Genomic DNA, 19,186 nt, shown 5'->3' with positions numbered 1-19,186 from the left:
TATTTTTGGTGGCCATGTTGTCTTCAGCCTGCCATTCCCTTGCATTGTAAATTCATTTTAGCTATAAAATCCACATTTGTGGATCTTAATTATTAAATTTCTGCTTTTTAGGGCACAGCACATTTGCGAGGCACTGCGCTACTGTTAAACCCCGGAGATCAGGATAAAAAAAAATAGTTATTTTATTTTTAATTTGCATCACTTCCCATTGCCAATAGCTGTATTTTTGGCCATTGGCATGCTTCCTCCTGTGAATGCATGCTTTTTTTCCAGCTGACACGGCTCCGTTTTGCTATTTGCAGAACCGTACTCAGTTATCAACTGAGTACATTTCTGAAAATAACACTACTCCTACTCGGACAGGTTCGGGTTTCCTGGATCGCAAATTTACCTCATTTGCATGGCTTTCACCTGCAATTGAGGTAATTTGCATATCCCAGCCCTGTCCGTGTAGGACTAGTTTGGAGAGCTCAGTTGCACACCCCTACTGACTGTTCCTGGATCGCTTGGCAGACGTGTTGGCTGCATGGAGTCTTGCTCTAATTTAACACTCCGTGCAAGCCTTCGTGACTCCGGCCCAATGTCTAGAGATGTAGGCTTTCCTACTATCTGGAAACATAGGTAATTTCAGGTTTTAAATGTAAAGGTGTTTAAAAGTTTTACAATTTCCAGTTCCAGGCAAGTTTCTGAGAGATAAGCATTATTGACACTGAGGTGTTATATTTTAAGTTCTGTTGGCCTGGAAACTAAAAGCAGAATTGACAAGAATGATGTAATCTGAGATGATCCAGCAGAAATGTTTTGTGGTTAACTTAAGAACTATCTCAGAGAGAAAGTCAGTGCATTTTGTGTTTTGCTCTGGACCTGTAAACATCTCTTCTCAGCTATATCTGTCTAGGTCTATAAGTAGGACACTTAGGGCATAGTATCTCTTAGAGATAGATAGGAATACAGCAATAGTAGTCTAGATGTTCTCTGTATTTATCTGAGAATGTTGTTTTAAAGTATTTCCTGTGATTCTGAACTCTGTTGTCACTGTGTTGAGTTAATGAATATTGTCTTGTGCTTTTATTATTCATTATTAAATATATTTAAACATTTTAGTTGTGGCTTGCTTTGTTTATAGATATTTAAGCTGTTAGAGTACTGGCATATGTATTTGGTGATACTGTACAAGCCACTCTGGAATAGCCTTAAAAGTTCTGGTCACACTTACCCTTCAGCTAATAGTAACATTGCACACTAAGATTGGGCACCCTTTGGAAATGGCCTTTACTAGCTGATAAGGGTGGTTGATGGCAGGTGGTCCTACTGTATAGTCTGGGCAGAAGGGGGCATAGCTAGTGAATCTGTACCAGCCTTCCACAGGAGTGTCTGTGTGTTTGCATAAATCAAATCTCAAAGTGTGCATGTGTGTGTGTGTGTGTGTGTGTGTGTGTGTGTGTGTGTGTGTGTGTGTGTGTGTGTGTGTGTGTGAGCTACTTCAGCAGGGACACGTAGCACTTGTTTGACAGAGAGGGTGCTTGAGGTTTTTGCTTGACCACTCGGCTGTGATCTTAACACTATAGCTGTGTCAGTGGGGAGTCTTACTGGGGTTCTGGAGAGAGAGAGGGAGAATCCAGCCCCAGACTGACTGTGATCTCTGTGTGCTCTTAAGGGAAATTCTACTTTACTGTGTGTGCACCTATCATCTTCCCAATGTGCACATCCCTCATTGCTTGTTAGTGGTGAGGATTGAGGCTCCTTGATTACTGGGACAGTCCATGGGCATCACAGAAGTACAAAATTATCTATGCAAGCACAAGCAAAAATCCTAAATCTTCTGGAATTTTGTTGTATACTTTGGAGCCATACAGATACATTTCCATTGTTCCTTAGTAAATTGTGATATATTCTCACCTCCCTATTATCGTCTGATTGATTATTATAGTTATGCATTATTTTACATGACCTACTAATTATCCGCTTCTAACTTTTCTGTTCCAGCCTCAACCAATAACTCTACCATAGCTGGATTTTCACTTAGCACACCCCAATCCCTTATTCTTTGGTACGTTCTGTTATCAGCCCCTGGTATGGAAGGCAGTCTTAACCCTTTAAGTTGTTGTATGGTCACAGGGTGAGGGGATCCCATGGATTTAATTTATGATCAGTGATAGGGTGACAAGGAATCCACTATATTATATGTCCTAAACATTAGGACTAGGCATAGGAAGCTCAATGGTTTGGCACAGAAGCACTCCGTACAAACTGACCAGCAGCTATAAGTCTGGTAAGACCAGACATCTCTAAACACAGAATGTTCTGATCATTAAAATGTGATGGTGCTTTTTCCTGTTTGACAAAATAAACTGCAGGTCGCATGGGATTTTCATTTCATTATTTTGATAAAGGTAAATGATGTAAACTACATGGTAGAGTTGGTAGGCACAAGGCAGAATGACAGACTCTATCATGATAACATGATGAACACTTACCTTGAGACATGCACCGGTACTCAGTGTCTGCTATGGGTTAGCAAAGGAGCCAGAGGAGATGTTGTGGTAAACCATATCACTATCTTAATGGATAAGGTATTGCTTTCACAAGCTCCTCCTACCAGCTTTATCTGGGTAGTAATCTGTTCATGACTAAGCCAGGGTGTAAGCAACTCATGGTATACTGTGTAGACAAAGGGACCAAACATTACATCAAAGTATGAGTAACACAAAAATGGGTGGTATTAAGACTCAGCCAGAGCCTACAATGGTGGACATTATTCAAGTACTGCATAACTAGATTACAAGGGATATATGTTTGAAGCCTCCATGCACTCCCCCCACTCCCCCTGTTGCTTTTATATACTAACTCTGACATTGCACAACAACAGGTAAAGGGCAAATCCTTACCCTAGATGCACAGCAATACCCTGCATACAAATTCCAGCATTCTTCTTTTGCCATCTTTTGTTTGATATTTAGAACATTCAGAAAATGAACATTTAATCATAGAAATGACTGTCATATATATACATATATATATATATATATATATATATATATATATATATATATATATATATATATATAGAAAGAGAGAGAGAGAGAGAAATAGAGATATATATATAACTATATATAATATGCAATATACATTTTCTCTGCACATAAACTAGCTTCTACCTATTGGTCTTGAACCAATTAATTCACCTGACAAGAACTGACCAGACAGAGGGGTTGTCATTATCCAATTAAGCATACACATTTTCTGCACTTATTGGCATCCTGACAATGGCTGTCATTATATTAAGATGCTAAGCCCATCTTTTTGGATGATGTGAGGACTCGCATACTGCATCATATAATATATTCTCTCCGTACAGTGCATGGTTACACCTACTTGCTAATGAGGGCTACCATTGTTAGGATGGGATTTACAAGTCCATGCCCTTGTTTCTGGCCTTTCTGGTGCTCTGCATGCCTTATTTTGCATAGTGGTGATCAGCTGACTGAAACTGCCACTCCGTCTCTGAAGACGGCAAGCTGGCATTGACTACTCACTCAGGCCATCCCTCAGCAGGGTGTCCCAGTGTCCAAGATGCTGCTTGAACTTGGGTTCACTGGACTGTATTTAGGTCTTCATGCCACTATTCCAAACAGCTAGGTTCCATACGTATATATTTCTGAGGGTGGATTTACAAGTGAAATTGCAGCTCCCCAGCACTAATATTCTCAGCATAATACATAATGATGTTACTACTGCTTTGGCAGCCTGTAACGTTTACATCCGTGGTGATGGTTCCTGGATAGCACATTGCTGTGTAATGAATCTTCATGTAAGGTTAGTTATACGCTCTGCAATTAGGCTGCAGACAAAACCAGGAGGGGGCTAGCATATTAACCTTTCTACTGCTGACTAAGGTAACACAGCAACAGTCAATCTCATCCAGAATTATTAAAGCTAGTCGTTGCCCATTAAGGAACACCCACTAAATGTTCCAAAAGAATGGAATGCAGCCTGCACTAAAAATACACATACTGCTCCATTTTTACCTAGACTTCGTGACTTCTGCTACATTTATGAACCATTTCTGTTTCATTGTTATATAATAACTTCATGCGCATTTACCTCCAGGCCAGCAAGAGCTAATCACTGCCACTTTGTGGCCTGGCCCCCCCATCACACACACACACACACACACACACACACACACACACACACACACACACACACACACACACACACACACACATTTCACTTTTGACTGTTTAGTTTTAAAACTACAGAACTTGTCAAATCAGCTTTTGTACCCTACTACTCTACTTTTGGAAGCTTGCTTATAAGACATTTTTTATATTGCAGCTTGCCTGCTGTATGTTTTATTTTGTCTAAGGCATTTGAAGGACATTAGTGTTGTCTGACTTTGTTTCATTATCTAAGCCAAGATACAGCTGTGGTCTGATTACAAGACATGCTAATGTACTTTTTACCTTCTACACATTTTTTTCCTCTACCTTTCCTTTGATTTAACCTTGAGCAAATTCCAGTTTGTAAGAACTGTAGCTGGGCCATGTTCATTAATTCCACATATTTAAAGGTAAATCCTTTCTTTGTCCAAAGAGAATATTGTAATGCTTGAAGTGACTTAACTACTAGACTAGGTTAAACAAACATGGCAAATGAAAGTGAAAGGCAGTTGGCTAGACTTCAGATTTTTAGCCAGAGAAACACAAAGAAGTTATACATATTCTGATTCATTGCATTAGATCATGACAAAGTTAAATGATTGCTTTCCCTGCTGTGGTGACTTGTTAGTTAATGCAAACTATCATTCTACCATGTTTGCCTCTTGAGTTATTGTACTATGAACTCAGTCCCACGTGGCTGAAAGACTTGGCAAGAATAACAACTTCTGAATATTTTCAGTGTGATCTTCCCACAATGCTTCTTGGCTTGACTGACATTTTGCATGAGCACACGTCTAGAAGAAGGAAAAAAAAATAACGGATTCATTCATGGGCTATGTTTAGAACTAAGTTAAATTTGAAAGTCGCATATATCACACACCATTCCCAGCCTCCTTTAGAGTTCACATTTTGCATTCCACTGTACTGACGTTGCTGCATCTGTACAATATCCTATTTCTGTGAAGTACTGAAATATAAAATCTGTGCATGTGAACTATATATTTTATATACGTATTAAAAAGGAAGCAAAATGGAGAAGCCACATTTTTGTTGTACTCGTGTGTGTGTGTGTGTGTGTGTGTGTGTGTGTGTGTGTGTGTGTGTGTGTGTGTATTTATATACCTGTGAGTGACTGAATGTTTGTATTTTCTGTGGCTGTAAGCATACACACAGCTATTAATACAGAATATATTTTCTGTTGCTTATAGTCTGTGCTTGTTAAAACTGATAATATGATTTCTACCCTATCAGTGTGCTTTAAACCTCATAATTAAATATGTCTAAATATAATTGTATGACATTGCTCGTGCAATGTAATACATTTTTTTTATGTTCTCTGAATTTGGCAGTGACTGAAAAACATTATTAAGATAACTTTACTTTCTTGCTTAAACAACTATGTTTCTTATAAACATCATTTTAACTAAAAGGGGAGTTTCAGACTGTATATATCTGAGGTTTAAATTAATAGTCCATGATCTAAATCTTAGTTAAATTTATAACATTACAGAAGGAGCTCTTACAAAAGAGGATGAGTTGTTTCATCCCTGTAGAAAAACAGTCTTGTCCATTAACTTCCTCTTGGCACAGCCATTATATATATATTGCACTCACACTGGTAATAAATGAATATGTGGGTGCTAAGTTGTCTTTATCACCCCTCTTAGTGAGGGTATTAGCCACAGCCCACATCTCTGATACAAAGGACATAGGATTACCATACTTGCTAGCAGCAATTAGGCAGTGCAATCACAGACTGCTGTCCCTTTGTCCAAGAAGATAGTAAGGACTTGTCATGGCAGAAGTTGCTCATCATATCAAGTGCTGCTTTAGGCCTGATAGAGGATCACAGAGGAGAAAAAGGTGCAGAGGCAGCCACAGGTCTGACCAACTCTGTTCTATATCCACCATTACTTTTTAGCTTTTTTCTTGATAATTGAGATAAAAGTTTGTGATGTATGGGGGTGTTGTCCATTGCACACTTTATTCTAACAGCAGTGAGCTGAGAAGACAAAATTCCACAGGGGTGGTCTGTAGATGAAAATGATTGGCTCAGTCATCATTCATGTTAAGCTGTCATTATTCTGGCTTTGCAGAAGTAGATTCAGTTTGTGGTAAGTCAGCTGGAACACATTGTGGCTGCTTTAACACTGACTGATATCTGAGGTGCATACGTTCTATAAAGTGGCTGTAATTGGTCAGGATGGAGATTGCGATGAAAAGAACCACTGACTGAGTGTTACATCGAGTAGTGTTGCCAAGTTACAGCGCTGGAGTTTTTGGCTGTGATTCCTTCTGTGTGGAGTTTGAATATACTCCCTGTCTCTGTGTAGAATATGAATGTGCTCCCTGTCCCTGTGTGGAGTGTGAATACTCTCACTGTCACTGTGTCGAGTATGAATGTACTCCCTGCCCCTGTAAATAGTATTCATGTACTTCCTGTCTCTGAGTGAAATATGAATGCACTCCCTATCTCTATGTGGAATATGAATGTACCACCTGTCTCTGTGGGGAGTATGAATGTATTGCCTATCTCTTTGTGGAGCATGAATGTACTCCCTGTCCCTGTATGGAATATTGACATGCACCCTGCCTCTGAGTGGAGTATGAATGCACTCCCTGTCTCTGTGTGGAATATGAATGTACTTCCCATCTCTGAGTGGAATATGAATGCACTCCCTATCTCTATGTGGAATATGAATGTACCTCCTGTCTCTGAGTGGAGTATGAATGCAGTCCCTGTCTCTGTGTGGAGTATGAATGTACTTCCCATTTCTGAGTGGAATATGAATGCACTCCCTATCTCTATGTTGAATATGAATGTACCTCCTGTCTCTGTAGGGAGTATGAATGTACTCCCTGTCCCTCTCCCTGTATGGAGTATGAATGTACTTCCTGCATATTTGTAGAGTGTGAATGTACTCTCTGTTTTTGTGTGGAAGATGAATGCACTCCCTGTCTCCATGTGGAATACGAATGCACTCCCTGTCCCTGTATGGAGTATTGATGTAGTACTCCCCATCTCTGAGTGGAGTATGAATGCACTCCCTGTCTCCATGTAGAATATAAAAGTACTCCCTGTCTGTGTGTAGGGTATGAATGTACTCCCTTCTCTGTGTGGAGTATGAATGTACTCCTTGTCTCTGTGTGATTTATACTTGTGATTTGGTTTCTTCTCCCAGACCATCAGTAGTATAATATATGCCTCTGGACATTTGTGCTTTTATTTCTATCCCAATCTAATGCCAGAAGGGTGAACAGAAGGTAACTGCCCCATTTTGTGGGGGCAGGAAGGCAGGCACTATTCCCAGGTAGAATTTATATATCCTTTCTTTTGTTGTCTCAGTTTATTGGGGAACTACTATTTTGTTACCTTCCAACATTAAGCTTGAGACACAGCTTATTTTTCCTTGAAAGAAAAAAAAACACTGAATTTCTTTCCTTCCTGCAGGTGACCATTAAGGAATCTGGTAGCCTTCCTCATTTGCCAGGCCTGCCAATCCTTCCTGCTCTCCCTGGACTTATTCCAATAAGAGTGCATTGCTTACTGTACTTATTTCCTTGTTTCACTTGAAAGAAAGTTACTGTTTGTCGTTTTTGCATTTAAGTTACCTGTAACACATTGCACTTAAGTTACATGGCACTTGCTCACTAAGCAATTATATAAGCCAGCACTAAAAAATTAAAAGCACTACACCCTCACAAACTCCCCTTGAGTACCTTGTTCCCCATTGGCCCTTGTTTTCAATTATAACAGAATTCCCAATACTATTCTAGCATGTCCAAAGGTCAGTTGTCAATCTCCTCTCCGGTCCAGCTGGTGAATCTGAGAATCTTGAGGCAATGTTACAACTGCCTCATGTACACTGACAACCCTCTCCTCCTCCCAACAAATTCCTACACATGTGAGAGATGCAACCATATAGCCAAACTGGAGGCTAAGCTCTCTCAACTCAGTACTGGCATAACCAGTCAGGAGGAGAAGGAAACCACACTCACTACAATTCCAGTCTCACATAGACCTACCACAACAGCAAACCAAACACATAATCACACAAAAACATACTCAGAGGCTCTAAATAGAGATCTGCCTAAGCAGCAGAGACCTCCAAAGCAGACACCCAAGCAACCACTACCCCAAAACAAAACACGTGCAACACATATCTCACAAAGCCAGTGTGCCGAACAGTCACAGCCATTAAGGCTAAACAAAACACCTGATACACTTGTAATAGGTGACTCTATCATCAGGCACACTGACGTCCTGCTCACCAGGCTGAACAAGGAGAAGGTCATGGTGAGCAGCCTGTCTGGCGCTAGGATCCGCCACATAACACAAGCACTCAGGTTACTCCAAGGCAAGTACAAATATGACTCAGTCATTGTCCATGCTGGTGTGAATGACCTGAGATGTACCTCCCTGGACTACATGAAAAGAGATATAGAGGAGCTCTCTGAGCATGTAGCTCAGGCCGGTATGACCCTGACCTTGAGTAGCATCTTACTCTTACCAAGAATGATGCCACAATATGAAGACAAGATGATCAGTTTCAACAATTGGCTTAAGTATTGGTGTCATTCAAAGGGGATCCAATGCCTGTCAGCCTGGGATGATATGCTCGACAAGCCACGATGCTTCACTAAGGACAGCTTGCACCTGTCACCCCTTAGCTTTCAGATATTAGCAAAGGCTCTTGCTACCCCCATAGTGCCTTTTTTAGGCAAGGCTCAAAAGACAAACCCACCTCCATAGGTATCAGAAGGGATAAGAAACTAAGAGTAATGCTACTTAGTGCCAGAAGTCTAAACCTCAAGATGCACGCACTCGAAACTCTCCTTAGCATGGAGAACATTGATATCTGTGCAGTAACAGAAACCTGGTTCAGGGCTCCCAAGAGCACCCCAGCACTACCAGGTTATACCTCATACCATGCTTTTCGGCCCCAAAACTTGGACCGAATTACAAAAGAAGGGGGAGTATCAATATTTATCAAAGATACCCACAAGTCCAGGTTGGTGGCACAGCACGAAGCATCAGAGACTATCCATGTGCAACTAACAGTGGATAAAACTGCCTTCCAGTTTATAGCCTGCTACAGACCACCCTCCCAAACCCAGAAACTCCACTTGGCCTTCCTGAGAACACTGGAAAATATGAAGTTCTTTCCAAACACCATTATATTGGGGGACTTCAACCATGCAAACAAAGACTGGGAGCATTACTCTAGCTCCAACACCCTAGCCCAAAGGTTCCTAGAATTCATAAACTCAAATGCTATGGAACAACTTGTTACCACTCCCACAAGAGGGGAAAACATACTAGACCTGATCATCACCAACATGGGGACTCTATGCTCCAGATCAGAAGTGTATCCCTCACTGGTAAGATCAGACCATAAACTAATCCAACTGGATATTCACATCCCGACCCCACACCCTGCCCAGAAAACCACAGTGAAAAACTTCTCTAAAGCAAATTTCACACTCCTCAAAACTGAGGTGGAATCCTTCAAAGCCCCCGGGCCTGTGGAAAATATGACCCAGACTGCAGAATCCTTTATAAATGCATTCTATGAACACCTTCAGGAATGCATGGATCAGGCAATCCCAAATAAAACCAAGACCCAATCCTCCAAAAGCAGACGTCCTGTCTGGTGGACCCCAGCCATAAACAAACTATACAATAGAAGGAGGAAGCTACTACATGATAGAGCAAAATCCCAAAAAGGGAAGGCATCTCTGATCAGTATTAGCAAAAAACTACGGGCACTCATAAAATCGTCTAAGTCCAGCTTCGAGAGAAAAATTGCACAGGACGCTAAGGATAATCACAGGGCTTTCTTTAGTTATGTTAGGAACATGGGTGGGAATTCCCAGATATGCTCAGAATTAGTCCAAAATGACAAAAAATACACAGAACCCACAGACATTGCCAACATCCTAGCTGACAGGTTCAGCACAAACTTCTCCCCACCCTCCCCACCAAAAGGGAAAATATCTATCCCAGCAGAGTGCTGCCCTCCTGACATCTCAGATGCTCAGGTAAGAGCTGCCCTCTCCAAAGCAAAAAACACAGCATCAATGGGACCAGACGGTGTCCCATGGACTCCAAGAAGAGCTAAACCCAAACATAAAACTACTGTTCAATCTCAGCCTTACTACAGGATATGTACCCAAAGAGTGGTGCCTCAACGGACCCTGGAAACTATAACCCCATAAGCCTGACTAGCTTGGTCTGCAAAGCTATGGAAAGGATCATCATGGACCTCATAAATAAAGATATTGGGGACCTACAGACACTGGATCCTACCCAGTTTGGCTTTGTTAAGGGCAGATCCTGCCTCTTAAACCTGGTCAACTTCTTTGAAACCGTCACTAAGGCCACTGACAAAGGGAAGGTGGTCCACACAGCCTACCTGGACCTCACAAAAGCCTTCAATACAATACCCCACTCGGGCATTATAGATAAGATCACCAGCTTAAATATAAACCCCTATGTCACTAGATGGGTTGCAAACTGGCTCAAGGATAGAACCCACATGGTTAGAATTGCTGGAGCCATGTCAGACTCCAAACCAGTTACAAGTGGCATCCCACAAGGCTCAGTCCTGGGACCTCTCTTGTTTAGTATATATTTCTCGGAGGTACAGGGCAACATGGAAGGACTGTGGCTGACCAAGTTCGCAGATGACTGCAAACTGGGTGCCATAATCGACTCTCCAGCCGACACAAGCATCCTCCAAAAGGGCCTCATAGAAACAGACAACTGGTGCCAGAGCCATGGCCTCAAGCTAAACGCCAAAAAGTGTATAGTCATCCCCTTTGGCAAAAACAAAGTGCCCACAAATTACCACATAGGTGGTAATCCATTAAGTACAGAAGAAGTAATTAGGGACCTGGGGACCCAAGTTGATAGCAATCTCTCATTTGACAACCACGTGGCAAAAGTGGTTAGAAAAACATTTTATATAGCCCACCTAATCATGAAGCGATTCACATCTAGATCAGGGGAGGTCATCGTGCCTCTTTACTCATCCCTCATCAGGCCCATAATCGAGTACAATGCCCCTTTTGGGACGTACCTTACCAAACACGTGCAGCAACTGGAAAGACACCAAAAGTACCTCACCAAGAGGATCAAGGGGCTCAAACAGATTCCATATGCTGCCCGGTTAAAGAAACTCCAGCTCTACTCAGTGGCATACCGCCTGCTCTGAGGTGATCTGTGCCTGACGTATAAAGCCATGTCCAACCCGGAATTAAGGGACAAGCTGCACCTCAAAAAATCCAAATCCTATCGAGCTACGCGCTCGAGAGACTTGAACCTCAGCTCTGAAATAAATAGGACATGCTGGAGGGACAGATTCATAACCCAGAGGCTCCCTTCACTCTGGAATAAAATCCCAGTCCAGGTTAGGCAGAGTCCCTCATTGACTCTCTTCAAGAGGAATCTTGATGAGTGGATGGGAGATCATAGGTTTACCCCGGGTATCACTTCTGTGTCACTGTTAGACAGAGGCACAGTATACTAACCTCAAAAAAGGGCACAGCAAAATTAATTTAAAACGGGTGGCGAAAGCCAAACACACTCTGGCTAGGCTTATAAATGCCCTAGGGCAGATAGCCTAGTATGAACCTATGAACCTATAAAAAAGGTTAAGCGGGTGTGCGTGCCATGCACCTGGTTTTACAGGAAGAAAAAGGAAGTTAAACCAGGAAATAGCAGCTCTCTGCACATTTGAGCACTCTGTTTGCGTGACACTCACATGGACTTAAACAGGGAGGCAATGGGAAGGAAAAACAGCTGTAGCAAGGTAATCAAGGAGAACCAGCTTAGCTGACAGGTGAAATGTATCAGAATCAATCAATTACACAGGCAGCAGCCCAATCCAGCCCAGCACACCACTATAAACTATGCAAACACCTTTGCCCCTTGTTTTTCCCAAAAACTCTGCACCACCAGTGTATACAGACGGGGAAATTTTACAAAACGAAAGCAAGAGAAAAATGTTAGGGGCTGCTTTTGCTATCATAAACCAGCATGTGCAAGAGTCTGAGGGTGGTGAGGATGTGAATGCTGCTGAGCAACCCACAGTGAGGAGATGGAGAAGAGTGCACAGACCCAGGGTAACCTACCAAGGGCTATATGAGCTGGAGATAATGGAGTGCTATAGGGTGGACAGGGACCTCCTACAGTAAATTGTTGAGCTGTGCCGGCCACGCCTCACACACAGAACTAACAGAGGGAAACCCATCCCAATGGATACCAAGGTATGTGTAGGCCTAAGAATACTAGCTACAGGTATCTTCCAAACACCAACTGGGGATATGATGGGGATTTCACAGGCATCAGCATCCATGGTACTCCACCAGGTCCTGGATGCCATGTCAGCACATGTCTGAGGGCATGTATACGATGCCATCAACTGTGAGGCTTTGGCCAGCAATATTCGTCTCTTCCACCAAACAGCAGAATACCCTGAGGTAGAGGGTGCAATAGACTGCACGCACATATGCATTAAAGCACCACCAGGTGAGTAGTGTAGGGTCTACATCAACCGCAAGGGCTTCACCACCATCAACTGCCAGATCGTGTGCAATGCCCAGGGCATAATAATGAATGTGTGTGCTAGCCACCCTGGAAGCTACCATGATTCCCACACCTGGCATCTGATGTAGCTGTACCAGACATTTGCCAATGGGGACATCCTACACGGTCACCTAGTGGGGGGTGCTGAATATGCACTGGAGCCATGGCTGATGACACCCATCAGAAATGCACACACACCCGAACAACAACTCCATAATGACGCACACGCACAAACATGAATCATAATAGAGCGTATGTTTGGAATGTTCAAGTCATGGTTCCAGTGCCTGGACACATCCGGTGGAGCCTTGCAGTACTCACCAACTACATGTACCCAAATTGTCCTTGTATGTGCCATGCTACACAATATGATCCTGTGGAAACAGCTGCAGCAGGAACAGCATGGGGCATGGCCACAAAGCCCCCCACCTGTGCCAAGGCCTGCACAGGCACAGAGTGACTCAGAGGAGGAACAACCTAAGCCTGGCCCAGTAGGCAGAAGAAGGTGTGTCCAGTATGCCCTGGTCTTGGAAAAGAGGCAAAGCATAGCACATGCACTGACACAGTAAGGACCCAGGGAATGACACCTCTCTGTGACTCGCACATACAGTAAAAGGGATGCCAAACATGACACTGCCTGTGCTCATCCATGTATAGGGAGTGTACTATGTGCATCTGACATAGGCAGCCCTGCAGCATCATCCTCAATACTGGGACACCCACAAGGTAAGTGACTCCCACATGCCAGTCGGGGGGGCACATACCCAATGACAGTAACAGCCAGCAGGATAGGTGTAGACAAACACAAACAAATACTGTTCTATAGCCTCTGAATGAGCCCCATGGGTAACTCCTACCCCAGCCCTACACAAACAGACTACAGCAGGCTAGCCAGTTGGATGTAAGTTGTGAAGGCTAGAAAGTCAGAAACTAATATGTAGGTAGTGAAAGCTACGATCTGTAGTACACTGGTATGCCTCTAGCCAGCACGATAGGTAAGACTACAGACTGAAATGGTGTACCTGACATGCCAGTAGAGTCCTAGCAACTGTGCAAAAGTGTAAGGTGTGCCCCACCATCCTATGTACATTTATATTAACAGTCAGGTGTGCCCCCACACCCCTGTGTAGAAATGTAGAAACAGTTTGGTGTCCCCACCCCGCTATGCATAAATGTAGCAACAGTCATTGCCAAATGACTGATGTATACCCTGCAGACACAGCATGCTACCTGCCGGTATACAACAGAAAGGTAAGCACCGCAGTACAAACCACCTGGAATTGATCCACACGTGCAATATAGATGGCCATACTGGGAATGCTCACACACTTAGAGGAATGAAGGCAATGTCAGTCAACAACATACTGAAAGCCCATACTGGGCATGCTCACACACTTAAACACAAGAAGGCCATGTCAGCAAACAACAGTGGACAAACATATCTGGGAGTTGCAGTTCTCAGTGCATACACATGTCAGTATGCACCACTCCTGCCTTGCACACACAGTGGATAGGAATGCAGACATATATGTGAGGACAACACACTATAATAAGCCAAAGGTAGACAGACATAGATGTGTTGAAGGGGTTACCATGACAAGGAGCCATCTGGGCCTGTCCCACCCAGCACACAGCCAAAGGGCCCCAAACACATGAGGTGCAGGTGTCACTCACTGCAGATACTTGGCACTAGTATCTGTCAGCATGACGGCGTGTTGCACATGCCAGCTGTGCAACATGGCTGTACAAGGAAGTTGTCACCTAGTCTCTGTATACACATACCTGTGGCATATGACCCCGTGTGTGCCCACATATGGCATGTCAATCCCTACATGAACGGGTTACAGCCCATGTACACACTGCCCTCCCCACAGCGGTATCATGACAACCCTGCTGAGGTCATGCAATGTGAAATACAACTTTGGGGGTGCTGTAGCTCAGTAATCCCATGGTGTGTCCCATATCTGTGTACTGCTGTACTGATAAACTAGTTAGGTAGGAGTCCTAACCACAGACTTGGCAACTGTGTGAATGTGTGTATGTGTGCATGTCTCGGTCTCTGCCTTTGTAGAGACAAATGCTTTCTAGGCTACTCACACACAGTATAGTTCATATACACAACATTGGCAAGGCTGCAGATGTCACGCACCTAGAAATACACCTCTGAGGAAGTCATAGCCTAGTCATCTCTGCAGTGCGTCTTGTAACTGTGTACTGCTGTAGTGTGATAAAGTAGTGAGGTAGGTGTTCTAACCCCAGTCCTCTCAACTGTGTGTTGGTGTGTGAATCTGTATGTGTGTGTGTCTGATTGAGTAGAGGGCAATGTTTTCAGGCCACTCACTACAATACACATACTCGACTTTGGCAAGACTGCTGATGTCATGCACCTAGAAATACACCTCTAGGGAAATCATAGCCCAGTAATCTCTGTAGTGGGTCTTGTAACTGTGCACTGCTGAAGTGTGATAAAGTTGTGAGGTAGGTGTTCTAACCCCAAACCTGGCAACTGTTTTTGAATGTGTGTGTGTCCGACTGAGTAGAGAACAATGCTTTTTAGGCCATTCACAACCTGAGCAATACACATAACTGACTTTGGCAATGCTGCTGATGTCACACACCTAGAAATACACCTCTGGGGAAATCATAGCCCAGTAATCTCTGTAGTGTGTCTTGTAACTGTGTACTGCTGTAGCATAATAAAGTAGTGAGTTAGGTGTTCTAACCCCAGACCTGGCAACTGTGTGTGTTGGTGTGTGAATCTGTGTGTGTGTATTACTGAGTAGAGAGCAATGCTTTTTAGGCCACTCACAACCCGTTCAATACACATACTTGACTTTGGCAAGGCTGCTGATGTCACTCACCTAGAAATACACCTCTGGGTAAGTCATAGCCCAGTAATCTCTGTGGTGTATCTTGTAACTGAGTGCTGCTGCAGTATGATAAAGTAATGATAAATAAAAAAAAAAATCATTCCACCAACAACAAAAGTTCTGTTAGGTTTTATTTTTAATATAACGAAGATAAAGTTAGCAGTTGGAAAATAAAAGCACAAAAAGCGCTTTCATTCAGAAAGGTCAGAAGGAATTTTTTTGCTAATAAATTTTAATCCTGTTTCCTGAATCCTTTTTTTTTTTGTTTTTACTTTTTTATTTCTTCTTATTTTAAGCTTTTTTTTTTATTCTTTTAACTTTTCAACATTTTTTTTTGTGGTTTTTCCTTTTTTTTTTTTTTTGTGGTTTAAGCCTTATTTTGGAGGTTAAGGGTGGTTTGGTTGGTGGTATTTATTATGATAAAGTAATGAGGTAGGTGTTCTAACCCCAGACCTGGCAACTACATGTTTTGGTGTGTGAATCTGTGTGTGTGTGTCTGACTGAGTAAAGGACAATGCTTTATAGGCAACTCACAACTCGTATAATACACATACTCAACTTTGGCAAGGCTGGTGATGTCACTCACCTGGAAATACAACTCTGGGAAAGTAATAGCCCAGTAATCCCTGTAGCATGTCCTGTGACTGTATACTGCTGCAGTGTGATAAAATAGGTAGGTGTTCTAACCCCAGACTTGACAACTGTATGTGTCTTTGTGTCTCTGTCCATCTGTGACTGAGTAACAAACAATGCTTTTTAGGTTACTCACACTTCTTAGAATTCATATACTCAACTTTGGCAAGGCTGCTGATGTCACTCACCTAGAAATACACCTGTGGGAAAGTCATAGCTCAGTAATGTCTGTAGGGCATCCTGTAACTGCGTACTGCTGTAGTGTGATTTAGAACTGTGGTAGGGTTCCATCTCCACCCATGGCAGTTCTGGATGTTTTGTATGTGTTGCAATGTCTGTATATGGAGCAATGCATCAAAGGCTACTCACTCACAGTACATTTCAAATGACCTACATTGCCAATCCTGCTGATGTCATTTATTGTGAAGTAAAACTTTGGAGAAAAAGTCCTTGCATAATCTCTTTGTTGTGGCTTATAACAGCTCCATGCTGTAGTGTGATATAGACCTTGGTCAGGGTTCTATATCCGCACATGTCAGTAGTGGATGTTTAGTGAGTGTCTCACTGTCTGTGTAGGGAGCAATGCATTTTAGGTTAGTCACTTGCATTACAGTTGAAATGCCCTACTTTGGTAATCCTGCTGATGTCATTCACTGTGAAATACACCTTTGGGGAAATAGCACTCCAGTAATGTCTGTGGTGTGTATTATAACTGCATAGTGCTGTAATGTAATAAAGTAATTAGGTAGGGGTTCTACTCACAGACATGACAGGTGTGTGTGCTTGTAACTTGTGTCCTGTGTAGAGGTGAGTGTGGGCAATGTTGAGGGGGTTTTGCTAATTTCTTTTATGGTGGCCCTACTACATGTCACAATGTCAACCATATAGGGTTGACAGATGTAAATTAGCTGGGAGGCTGGGGTGCAAAGCCATACCCATACATGTGACATCAAGGCCAGCCAATCCAAGTTAGCAACCCTACTATTATCCAGAGCACACACTCAACCCATATGTCATATGAACACACATGCCTAGGAAGCAGCCAATACGTGGGTAGTACACTCCATATCGGCCACTGATAGTAGATATGCAGTGATAGCAGTGAGCTACAGAGGGCATGTCAACCGGCCCATCTGTCCAATATGCATGTACATGCAGAGAGTGCAACTCTACCATATTCCCCAATGGACACTTGCACCACCTGTGGTGCCTTCACATGTGATTCACAATGGGCATACCATGTCCTGTATGGACAGATGACACTGATATCGGGGAATGCTGTTGGTATGCCATCAATGTAGGTGAAGGGTAAACCTGCTGCCCATTACCAGTTCCTGCCACAGGTGGGCAAGACTGGCACATCTGATGATAATCTGTGCTCACAACATGGGCCAGACACCCCAGGTACAATTCCACATGTCACTGTACATGCATGTGGGAGGTGTGCACATCCCACATGCATGTACACCATCCATGTCATGGACTAAGGAACACATACATGGCATGTGGTGTTCAGCATTGGCCACACACAATAGTCACCCAGGTGACTGGATGGGGGATGCAATACACACACCTGTTTGGGCAAATGCAGTAACTACAGGCCTGAGCCACAATGCAGACCATTGTCATGTGGCCTGATGCCAAGGTTTACCCATCACCTACCCTTGTACAACCTGTTGGCACAGTTGACCACCACACACCCGTGTAGACATGCACCTATGCATGTCAGAACTGGCACCCTGTGTGTTCATGTGTGTGTATTGTATGGTGCGTATCTATGTCCACATCCATACTCACTACAACCCCCAGGGCATACTGAAGCATGGTATCTGATGTCTGCTGTCTCCTCATACTCTTTGCCCATACTGCCTCCTTATGACCTGTGTGGTGCATGTGATAACTGCACGTTGATGTGTTCTGGCAATTCCACTAGTGATGAGTTGAACTCTTGGCCCTGCCAAGTATGTCAATGTGTGTGAGTCCTTGTGTGAGTATACCTGTGTTGACACTGGCACCTGTTCATGCAGACAGGCACGTACAACACCTACCATATATCTACTGTAGCTCTGTTGCAGATGTCAATCACTCTCACATATATGTTCTGAGTGCTCCACATCAGGTAACCCATGTGGTGCATCCAATAACTGCATCAAACTGTGATAGCACTACATAGTTGTTGGAGGTTTGATACGCTGTGCTGGTAGGTGTGTGACACAAACATGCTTCAGTTTTATACTCTCACCCCTCCCTGACATGTATTTGTTCTGTCTGCCTCCCCCACTCCCTCTCTGGTGGATGTGGAGACCCACGCCTGCCTTGCTTAGGCAGCAGCATGTGTATTTTACGTGATGCTCATGATCAGCTGATGGGTTCTGCATGAATTGCAGCCCTCCCCTAGCTGATTGCATGTGGAACAGCTGTGGTAACAATCCCATAGCCAATTGCATGGAAACACACTCCAATACCTAGGAACATCATGGTTGTGTTGGGCCTTTTCAGTCACTGAGAGCAGTAACTAGATCTGTTGTTTGGCAAACAGCATCTCAGATGGATTGGGGTTTACCTCTAACAACATACACTGTGGAATGAGGGCAGCAAACAGGAGAGTGATGTGCCTGACTTGACTACAGACTGTAAGTGCTGCTATACTGTATTTGGAGTAATGCTGGTTTAACAGTGTTTGTCTGGATATGCCTGTCAGGCATGTAGTAATACCTGCCATGTCATTTCCATGTATATGAGGAATCCCCATCTGCAGGGTCATCTGCTTTTTTTACTTTTTCACTGAATGTTGTCTGTCTGCATATCTCTTAACTATGGGGCTATCCGTATGATACCAGGGGGCTTGGCTGCTAGGTTTTGTCTGTGCAGCACACAGGTATTGTCCCAAATATATCTGTGGCATTCTCTCTGTTGAGTGCTATTAGTAC

The sequence above is a fragment of the Protopterus annectens genome, chromosome 8.part0 (assembly GCF_019279795.1).
Source record: "Protopterus annectens isolate FY-2018-M chromosome 8.part0, PAN1.0, whole genome shotgun sequence".
NCBI lineage: Eukaryota > Metazoa > Chordata > Ceratodontiformes > Protopteridae > Protopterus > Protopterus annectens.
This window is presented reverse-complemented; position numbering follows the sequence as displayed.